Here is an 11534-nt window from a genome sequence, read left to right as displayed (position 1 = left end):
TTATTCTACATTTTGTTAAGAGTAAATATAGATGTGATAATATAAGAAAAAATGGAGAATATTTAAGATAAGATGAAGAGTGATGCTACATAAAAAAGTAGCTATAAATGTAAGTAAAGCGATACAGGCAAAAGGTACAGCCAAGAGCAATGCAGAGCTAAACTTCTTCAGTACCATCGGTGTTATCCAACCTTATGGTAAGAGTAAATATAGATCTGATGTGTAGAAAATGGAGGGCAAAGGAAAGTAAGCTGCAGAGTGATGGTACATGAACAACTACCCATCAATATAAGTACACTGATAAAGGGCAGCAGGTACTTACAAGAACAATGCAGAGCTAAAAAAATTCATTGGCATTGGATATATTCTACACTAATGTAACCATTCATACAGATCAGATAATTTGGAGCGAACAATTAATAAGCAAGCTATCATGCATACTGCTGTCACGTAATGAACCAGGTATGTATGCAAGTACAGTGATACAGGACAACATGTACTAACAAGAGCAAAGCAGCGGGCAGCATATTTGCGATATCATGTCGTTCTTTTGAAACTGGAATTCTTCTTCGAGCAGATTTCCTGCAAAAAAGATACGTAAGGCACATGCGGAAAAGTAGAAGTTCAAATTGTCATGTGATTTCATAGACAGTACCTCATCCTGGGAACAAGACCAGTGCATAACAAGGTTTTTCTATTCAATGTCTTCTAAATTTAGCACATGAGACTTCACCGAAAATTCGTTTATAGACTTGCCATCAAAGTGTGATTTTCTTAGGTAACACAGATACTGCTGCAATGCTTCCTTGAAAAGCACAAGCAAGATTTGCTCGTCATGACTATCCAGATTGGCCCTCACCTACTTACAACAATGTAATGTAAATCATTGATGTGTTCAATCAGTAGAAGACAGGAAAATAATCACCATGAATAATAGCACTTACACATAAGTTGGACAGGAAGATGTGAAAATGGTGTTTGTCTTCACTATAATCTTCCCATGATGGGAATATATGCATGTAGTCCCTAATAACTTGAAAGCATTGTCTTTTAAACTGTGAATAACTGGAATGGGGTTCCAATCTGCAAGAATTGGCCGTCTCTGCAGTTGGGATAGGTCTTCAGCCGGTTGACTTGCTATACTTTTTGCTGGAGTGGGATTTTTCTGTGGTACGGCTGGTGCTATGGCCACTGAAATCGGCATACCTTTTGCTGGAGTGCAGGTCATGTGTGGTGGGGCTAGTGGTGTGGCCAGTGAAGTATGGGTACAGTCTACTAGAGTCGGTCCTACGTTTTGTGTCACTGGTTGTACAGCCAATATAAGTGGGGTGTTGTCTGATTTCGCTGACACCACCACGTTTTTCAAGGACTTTGATGGTGCTCCTTCAGGTTTGGCAATCACCCTCTTCCTTTTTATGTCTGATGCACAAGAACAACATTTGAGTGGAAAAACATGTTATGATGAGAGATGGAATATTTATTGATAATGGATGGGCATGGCATCTCGACATATATGATGAGTAAACTAAGCATATGGTGGTGCAACAAAGTAGAAGAAATGCATGACAACATATGCAAGATACACGCAATCAATAAAACCTTGCCAAGTTAGAACAGGCACCTTGGTGGGTGAACAGGACAGGCCATCTGCCTTTGACTCCTCGAGGTTAGAATAGTCATTAGGATCATATTCTGAACAAGAATCAATAGGTGGGGAGCGTATGAGTTTCATTGCATCCAGAATGGCACTCAATGCCTTGGTGCCAATTTTGTAAGGCATTGCAGTGTTTAGCTTCAAGAGTGGACTGCTGCTAGTTCGATACAAAGCAGCTACACAGATCATAGTGTAGATATAACGAGAAAACCGTAAGCATCAGAGTAAAGTTAGCAAAGTGGAACTTACTGGAATATATGTGCTAGTATTGCCGGTACGGCTAGAAAGGATTCGGATACCAGCTCTCTTCAACTGGAGGTGCGGTACTGTTAATATCTGTGTAACTCTCAAAGGCGACACCGCTCCCCACATTTCCTTGCTATTCTTATAGGATTCAAGTGGGCAGGCTACTAAAAATCCTATTCCTATGTTTACAAAATCCTACAAATCAAAGAGGCCCGAAGAGTTCAAAGTGTTCATCAAAACTGACCGTATAGACCTCTACACTGCAAATGTCCATGCACAACTTCACTACAAGGAACATATTGTACTACTATCATACTCCCTCCATTCCAAAATATAAGTCTTTGTAGAGATTTCCACTATGGATCGCATACAGATGTATCTAGAGACATTTTAGAGTGTAGATTCACTCATTTTGCTCCATATGTAGTCCATGGTGGAATCTATACAAAGACTTGTATTTAGGAACGAAGAGAGTACTTATTAGAGAAGAACGAAAGAGGAACATGCTAAAGAAGAGCAAGCAGATTTTGGATAATAAAACTTGTGTAGTGCCCACACATGATGAACCAGAGCGCATTAAGAATGCAACTCTCTGCTGTCTCTCTATATTTGGTGCACGTGCTTTTCGAAAGTAAAGTAGGAACATTAGCTGACAAATTAAACATTATATGTTTTAGTAATATCAGCATCATATCAGATTCGTATTTGAGCAACAAGTTTGGAATTATGAGTGGCACGTTGTTTAGCTTGATGGATTCAGGAGCAGTGCTAAGCAGGTACGATGATGGTACTGAATATAAAGGCATGTCTGCATGCAAGTCGCGTGACTTTTGTCATTTGGGTCAGCCAACCATTTCATGCGGTTGGATGAAGATCCTACGTCTCCTAACCCTCCTTCTTCCTCGTCTCTGATTCTTCCCATACAGAACAACGCACAGGCCGCTAGTCGGTCCACCAGCCCCCACCGCATGTGTTCCTCCACCACCCCACCCCCACCCCTTCCCCTACCCGCGTCGAGTTTTCTTCATTCGGCGAGGCCCCACCACCGCCCCCCACAACCACCATCCCCACCCGAGCCCCTTCCTTCACACCGGCGAACTCGGGCGAGCTCTGAAAAATCGACTGACCCAATTTTGAAATTTAGTCTATTGTGATTTAACTAGTGTGGAATATAAAAGGGGAAAACCATAAGCATTGTGAGTATAGTGTTGAGCGTGCCATAGAGGATCTGAAGGTGCAAACTGGACAAAGGCAACTTCGCAACCAATGTTTGCTTTCAAACATCAAGTAAGTGATGGATAAGAAATTAGAGTAAAGCAGTGGCGATCTATTTTCTTGCTGCGATAAATAAGTTGAGCAGATACGAAAGAGTACTGCCTCTGGTGCGGCGCCGTGTATGCATCTGTTGAGAATTTGACGGTGCTGCGGTAGTGGTGGATGTCAGCAGCGTGGAAGCAGATCTAGGAGGGTAGACGGTGCGGCGGGCCATGGTGGACGAGACGGTCATAGCAGCAATGCCGACAAGGTGGACGACGACGGGGAAGAAGTGAGAGGACGGGTTGCAAGGATCCCGGTCCAAAGCCGTGGATGAGAGAGGTCGATCTCTTGTAATGGACGGCGGCGTCGGGGTATCAGCTCCGACATGGTGGAGGAGGACAGCGTTGGATGGGGTGGAGGACGAAGGAGGCTGGGGTGGAGAGGGTGTTCTCGCGCCCACGGAGTACGAATGGGGAAATGGAGGTAGAGAGGAGGGGGGAACCATATGTCTTCAGGGCGCGCTTGTCTCAAATGCGAGGAAATTTACAAACTTAGCCCCCGTTTCAAATTTCTTACATCACAACAATATTAGTCGGTTGGGGATAGGATGGTAATCTCGCATACGCCGAATATTTTCCGACGAGAGTTTGTTTTTGGCGCCCACCGTGTATGAATCGGGGAGGGAGTCGATTTCGGCCGAGGCGACACTGTGTTTTGGCGCTCACGTGTATGAATCCGGGTGAGAGGCGGTTATGTCACGTTTGAGTGAAACTACAAACCTACCCCTATCGAAACCTATACAAATCGAGTCGATAGGCTTTGTGTGGCAGGGATAGGCAGTAGTAATTTCCATCTCGCAGATTTTGGTTTCGGGCGGTTACTGCGACTTTCCCCGCTTCGTTCAAATTTTGCATAGTGCATGTTTACCGTGCGAACTCAATTCGAATCCCGTTGGTATTCTATTTTTTTCGGGCATGATCCATTTTTGATTGGAATAAAATTCTATGTACATCTTTTTTTATATATACTTTCAAAAGCACACCAAAGAATTCTGCTCCTTTATATGTATAATATGATTTACAAATACAATGATCTCAAAATCATAAGGTTGAATTAAAAAAATTTAAACCAAATTATGTTCTACCAAAATGAATGGATCGATAATATCTACATATTAAATAACATAGATGCGTGTGAATTCATATGAGTATGCATGTTTGATAGATCAATTTTGGTTCGAGTATGGATTACATGTATCATCATCTCGAATTCAAATATTTGAATCCCTTTTATGTTGACTCCTTTCATGCCCATCTCTCTCGCATGCATGCTCCTTCATGTAGCTATCACTCTCTTTTCTCCAGCTCACCCGCACGCTCACTTCATGTTTCTCCTATCCTCGCAAACATGGTCTCTCGACGTGTCCCTTGAGAAGTGTCACACTCTCCCTATCATTATACATTACACGGTTTTCATTATCTCTCACATCTCTATCGTTCTCTGGTATCACTAGGTACCTAAGCTTTCTTTTTCACCGCCACACACACAGTCTCCACTCGTCTTTCACTTTGTCCTTCTCTCTATGGGATTCTCTCACACACCCTATATGTCTCTAGATATGACTCATACCACTAAAATTACTCTCTCTCCTTTAGACACAACATTTTTTGTGGTCTCCTTTCCGTCTCCATCCCAGACTGACATTATTCATTTGTTTACCGATCAGACAACCCACCCCCTCTCTCTCTCACACACACAACTCCTTCTTCCACTCCCCTTACCGACTACCGTCTCTCTCTCTCTCACACACACAAAACTCTCGCTTTCGCACCCCCGACTCGTATTTCTCTCACAAACATTTATCTACTAGCCTCTAGATAGGTTTATACACACACACACTCGTGCTTCCACTATCGCATACATGTCTCTCTCGCACTCCTTGTATCTATGTAGATTCTTCTTCCCTTCTTGAGACACGCCCTCTCGATCTTGCACACACACACTATCGCCTCATTTTAAGCCGATACCTCTCGCACACACACTCTTTGTGTCTTTGTCACACATGCACTCCGTCCTCCTCCTCTCTCCCTCTCTCTCTCACACACATGGGATTTTTGCAACAGCTAGCAAGATGCCCATGCGTTGCATGGAACATCAAGACGCATTTGTATTAGTTTATCTTGTGGGAGAAAAGGATGAACGAGGGAAGGCCTTATTTGCAAATGTGGAGAGGGGCGTGGGTACCTTTTTGCAAAATTACCATAGTTTCCTTCCTATCCGTCGGATATAGATCGGACGGCCTATATTGCAGGATGGCAGGCACACGATCATCACCGACTATGCTTTTTATAAGAGTAGGGATAAAAACAGAGTTGGTGATGATGGTGGGCCTGCCATCCTATAATATAGGCCGTCTGATTTATATATGATGGATAGGAAGGAAACTATGGCAATTTACCCGCACTCCTCTCCACATTTGCAGATAAGGCCTTCCCTCGTTCATCCTTTTCTCCCACAAGATCTTGATGTTCCGTGCAACGCACATGCATCTTCCTAGTAAGAGTAGAAATTAGACATATACCACTTCTCAAATCTTAAAACCAACAACATTCCTCCCTTTTCTCATCAAAACCGCCAAAGGAATATATTTTAAGTGAAACATAACATATTTTTAGTGATATACGTATTTCAAAACTAGACTCCTTTTTCTATCAAATCGATGAATATGTATTAATCTACTTTGATTGTGTGGCAATGTATTGGCACATTGCAAGTAGTTATTACCATTGTATAATTTTTTGGACACCAGACAAACGGTGGAGTACATATACGAAGAGAAGAGGCGCACGTATGCAGTCGGTCTCTCGCTGTCTCGCACACATGAGAGTTATGTAAAGGCACCGTTAACAAATAAACCCTAAAACCCTAGGTGCACGATTGCTGCATGCGCGGGTACTGGGTACATGGTGGAGCGCACCTTTGTAGGAATAGTCTGCTCGCGTGATAATTTGATCCGTACGAGTTGATGTCGGGACCACAGGCGAACAACCTGGAGGCGGTGGCTCGCCAGTTGCCGCAAATCGACTAGCCAAATTTGAAATATCATTTTTTATCGGGGTTAAGAGTTCCGATTTTCAATGGCGCGTTATAAGTACTAAGTAGTTTTTAGAACGATTGGTATGGAGCGAAAATGGAATTCAAAACTACTACTACCCCCTTCCTGGTTTATTGGGCCCTTGAGCCAAAACGCAAAGACCAAGAAAGCACACATATAGAGAAATTGGAAATAAATTACCTCTCTAACCACCCCTACTAAATAAGCCTATTTACTACCTCTGTGCATGCAATGGCTATTGCACACATGTAGCCTGCATGCATTTCCAATCGAGCAGCCCCATGCGCTTGCTTCCATGGGGAGACTCTTGGAATCTGGGATGGAGGAAACAAAGTGGCGTGCTTAAATGCAGCAGCCTAATAAAAATGGTACAACCTGTGATAGCTCACGGGACTAATAAACCAGGACGGAGGTAGTACCTCCTTGGCGTATGGTTGTATGGGTTTATGTTGCAAGATGTTGAACTTGGTAGTTCTAGGGCAAATACTATGGTTTAGATGTTGGTTTTTAGTAATGAAAATCGGAAGGGGGAAACCCTTCTTTGATAAAAAAAACTGCTACCTCCGTTCTGGTTTACTAGTCCCCATCGTATTTTGGGTCAAAGTTTGTCCATGAATTTTACTTGTAAAATGTGAATGTAAAATGAGATTTTGTTATACCCAAACAAAAAAGGACTGGAGGGAGTGATTGCTCTGACACGGACGCGACCTCTCATAGCACAGACATTGAACCGGCGTGCCGGCCAAGAGGGCCCCACTCGCTGCAGGCCCAGCTGAACACGCCTCCTTGCCGCATGCAACCGGCTTCAGATTGCCCCGCCTGCCTCCATTGAATCCACGCGTGTGCCGGCAACACGTCCTTCCGTGAGCCGACGACATTTAGAACACAAAAAATGACCAAAATATAATTAATTACGCATGGTCTTAACTTGGTGTGCTCGCACTGGTAGCAAGAACTAGAGGTTTTTCTTTATTTATAACTCTCCTCACATTTTTTTGGCTTTAAAGTGAATCATGGTTGTGGACATTATCTGTGAATGTGCAGATATCTATGAACATGAGTTTGATGTGGAAGCTGAACTTGGAATGTCGGCCTTGCGCGTGAACTATACCATGCCCAATGCTTCGTCCGTTATTGTTTGTAAAGTAATTGTTGTTATTACATGACCCAAAAAATATATTTTGTGCCACATCAGTAGATGCACGGACATCACAACAGGCATGCTGACTAGATAAACATTTCAACCTAGCTATTATGAAGGAAATTTTGTATTGACAACAGTTTTAGATAGCAGGAAACACCTAGCCTGCTCTACCTCTTCTAGCTTATTTATGGCATCTTCCATCTCTTCTTTGGCTTGGGTGATGAGAGCATCTGATTGCTCTTTTCGCTTCTTTAGGAACTCAGCTACATTCTCAAGGGCTCCTGCACACTTTCTTTCAGCCTTTACTAGATCCACGAGGACATGAACAACTGACGACTCCACCTGGCTTGTGTGTAATCCAACATCATTTGGTAATTTGCACCTTGTGTTTAATCCAGCATCATTAGGGAACTGGCACCTTGTGTGTAATCCAGCCTCATTTTGGAAACATGATCTCAAGGTTGACCATACTTCCCTCCTCGCTGAAACTGCATCCTGACATGAAGTTACTTCTTTTTTAGATCAATACCCAGAGCAAACTAGATCCATTTAGTAGAAGCCAGATAAACATGACTCAAAAGAAGTGAATTCAAAAGGAAAAAAAATATAAAAACAGACTACAAGGTGAGAACACCCACTTCCTACATCAAGCTAAAAATGAAAGCATTAGGGCGATTAAGACTCTTCTTATTACACACCGAAGAACACGAGGCTAAGAGAAACAGAAACTACAACATATACACATCGAAGAACACGAGGCTAAATGAAAGTAATTGAAAGGGTGTTACTTACCAAAGCTCATTTTACAGGTTCTGTGCAGCTCCTCTTTAACTTGCCACGCTCCTTGAAGATGTCCCCAATATCCTGTGTTTGGTCTTCATTGCTCCTCTACATGTTCACACTCGTGGTTTTAAAATCACAACATGGCAAGAAAAATATACTACTAGTAATACTCACACATCTTATGGGCAACATTAAAGCACTCGTCTGCCATGTTAGAGCATCTCCAACAGAATCGCAACGCGCGGTGCTTTAAAAAAGCGCTTATAGTGCTGAGATCGAGAAGTAGAGATAGAGAGTAGAGACTAGAGAGAAGAGGATAGTTCTCAGCATAGATATATAAAAAAAGATAATTCAACTACTCCTCCTCGTCCAACTCCTCCTCGGTGATGTCCTCCTCTGATATCTGAATGTAGGCATGAAGATACCGATCGTCGTCGGACTCCCAGGGCGACGCTGCTCCTAGCCTCATGTTGAATTGAGCGTCCGCTTTTCCCCTACGCTTGTCCTCGCGATAGGCGGCTCACTCTGCCCTCCTCTTCTCCCTCTCCGCCCTCCTTTGCACATAGAACTCGCGCTCGTTGATGATGTCCTGCGGGAAGCGTTGGCACCACAACGCCATGGCTTCCTCGTCCATCTCGGCGATGCCGAGACGGTGCTCCCACCTCCGATTGTCACGACGATCCTCGTCGGTGATAAGCTGCGGCAGAGGCACGAGCTCCTACGCCCGCTCCCACATGGGCACATTGGGGAAGTTCAATGTTCTATGAGGCCACCGGAGGGGCCACACTGCCACGTCGTACATGCGGGCGGGCTCGTTGGCGGTGTCAAAATTTTTGAGGCCAAGGCGCATCCCACGGAACCGGATCTCGATGGAGAAGCCGCCAGAGGGGCGCGCACGAACGCCGCGGTATCCCCAGGTTTCCTGGCAACGCAGCGGCATAGTGGCGCGGCGGCAGTGAGGCGAGAAAGAGTGGGGAGACAACGGTGCCGAGGCACAGAGCGGGGAGAGAGCGGTGGCAAGGCACAAAGCGGTGGGAGGGCGTTGGATTTTATAAAGCATGTTAGATGCCATGCGCCAAAACTAGCGCACGCCTGGCCGCTTTTCCCCCCACGCACGTGATCCTTTCCTGATGTCCCTGCTATCTCTACTCTCTTCTCTAATGTTATATTTATTTTATATTTTATATTTATCTCTACTTCTCTACTCTCTACTTTTTTATTTTAAAAAACAGAGTTGGTGATGATGGTGTGCCTGCCATCCTGCAATATAGGCCGTCCGATTAATATCCGACGGATAGGAAGGAAACTATGGCAATTTTGCAGAAAGATACCCACACCCCTCTCCAGATTTGCAAATAAGGCCTTCCCTCGTTCATCCTTTTCTCCTACAAGATAAACTACTCATACAAATGCATCTTGATGCGTGCAACACATGGGCATCTTGCTAGTTCTAAAAAACTTTCCATCATTTGCCACACTACTGGTTGCAGATGAAGAACCTACATAAGCACAACGCGATACAGGAGCGACGCACAATTACAAGTTGATATTCTGTTGGACAGTGGAGGCTATAACCAATTACTTTTATGGGAACAATAGCAACCAAGAAATTTAAAGGGTAGGTATGAACAAAATTGGAAATGCTCATGTACTGCTAAGTGATTTAATACACATATTACCAATCGAGGAGGAGAACGATGGTCGCGGCGGCCTCTGTGCATCATGGTCGGCAAAGAGAGTTAGTTCATTATCAACGACGGTGGTGCTTCTGCGCTTGGCGTCGGCTTCCGGGAAGCAGATCCGAGACCATGGAAGACGGTTCCGGGGAAGAGGCTCCGTGTACGACGACGACGGTGGACCGGCTCCAGTGCGGCATATGAGGCCATCGATGAGGCAGATGCGCTGCGATGGATGAGTGCGCCGATGTAGAAGGGGAGGAGCACGAAGGCTGCGGTGCCATGGAGAACTCTATTTTGCGATGGGGATAGAAAATGGGGAGTATTCAGGTGTACTACTCTGGGTGCCGGGGTGGGGTTGGCTGGGTAGGGTGAACCTGAAGTTACGAAAACAACCCCCTAACAAGTGTCATCTGTAGGCCTGTTCCGAAGGCTATGATGGTAACTTCCCACTGCTCGAATCAGGGTCACGGGAGATTTTCCCGCCGACCTCAAAATTTTGTGACACTGGACTCCCCGTGTGGCGTGCTGGGTGATCCGGCTAAGCAACTAGCGAGTAGTACTAGTAACTACTAGTACTCCCTCCGTTTTTATTAACTCTACATATTAGGTTTGATCCAAGTCAAACTTCCTAAAGTTTGACCAAGTTTATAGAAAAATATAAACATTTACCATAACAAATATGTATGATGTGAAAGTACATTCAATAATGAATCTAATGGTATTTATTTGTTATTGTATATATTAATATATTTTTTTATAAACTTTTTGAGAGTTTACAAAACTTGACTTTGACCAATGCTAATAAGCGGACTTAAATAAAAACGGAGGGAGTACATATTTGTTTTCTTAGTTTGTAGTGAATTAATCACTTGTTGTAATTCTGAAATAAATATATTAGGCTACTGACTTCGAATGTAATGGTATATACAATTCAATAGTTACAATCATTGTCGAATTCCAAGATGTATACGAGGTCTGTAGTACTTCAAAATATGCTCAAACTCACATAATCCCAGTCAAATGAGAATCTAAATGCATTACATAGTTATTACGTTGTAGGATGCAATAAAACCAACCATAACTCTACATCATCCATTATAAAAGCAACATTTTTGAACACATCCCAATGTGTGAATGAAACGTGTAGAGAGAGCCTGCGAAGATGGAGCAGATAGGGCGAGAAAGATTGTATGTATGTGGACGAGAGAGTAGGAGACAAACCTTAAGAGACAAAGAGAGAGATATAGAGAGAGAAAGAGAGAGAGGAAGAAGTTAGGTCTGTGAGAAAGATGGAGACATGTAATATACGTGAGATGCGTGTGCATTCGGATTCTGTACACGTGGAAGGAGAAGAGACAACATGTTTGATGAGAGAGCTGGAAAAACATGGACGAGAGGGGAAGGATCTCGTGGGTTGAGGGATTGATAATTTTGTGCGGGGGAAAGAGGGATTGGTAATTTTGTGCAGGAGAGAGAGGGTGGGGGGGAGGAGTCAGTCAGTCGTCGTCACATCATCCTGCTTCCAAATGGCCCCGCATTCTCTAGCGCAGTGTGGTCGCCGTCTTCGATCTCCTCGATGCCCTCTTTGAAGATTGAGGTGTTGTGCATGCTGGGGTGCATAGAAGCACAAACGAAAGTGGTCGCCATATAACCTTG

Source organism: Triticum dicoccoides, chromosome 4B (assembly GCF_002162155.2).
Source record: "Triticum dicoccoides isolate Atlit2015 ecotype Zavitan chromosome 4B, WEW_v2.0, whole genome shotgun sequence".
NCBI lineage: Eukaryota > Viridiplantae > Streptophyta > Magnoliopsida > Poales > Poaceae > Triticum > Triticum dicoccoides.
The sequence above is the reverse complement of the archived record's forward strand: the minus strand, read 5'-3'. Positions refer to the sequence as shown.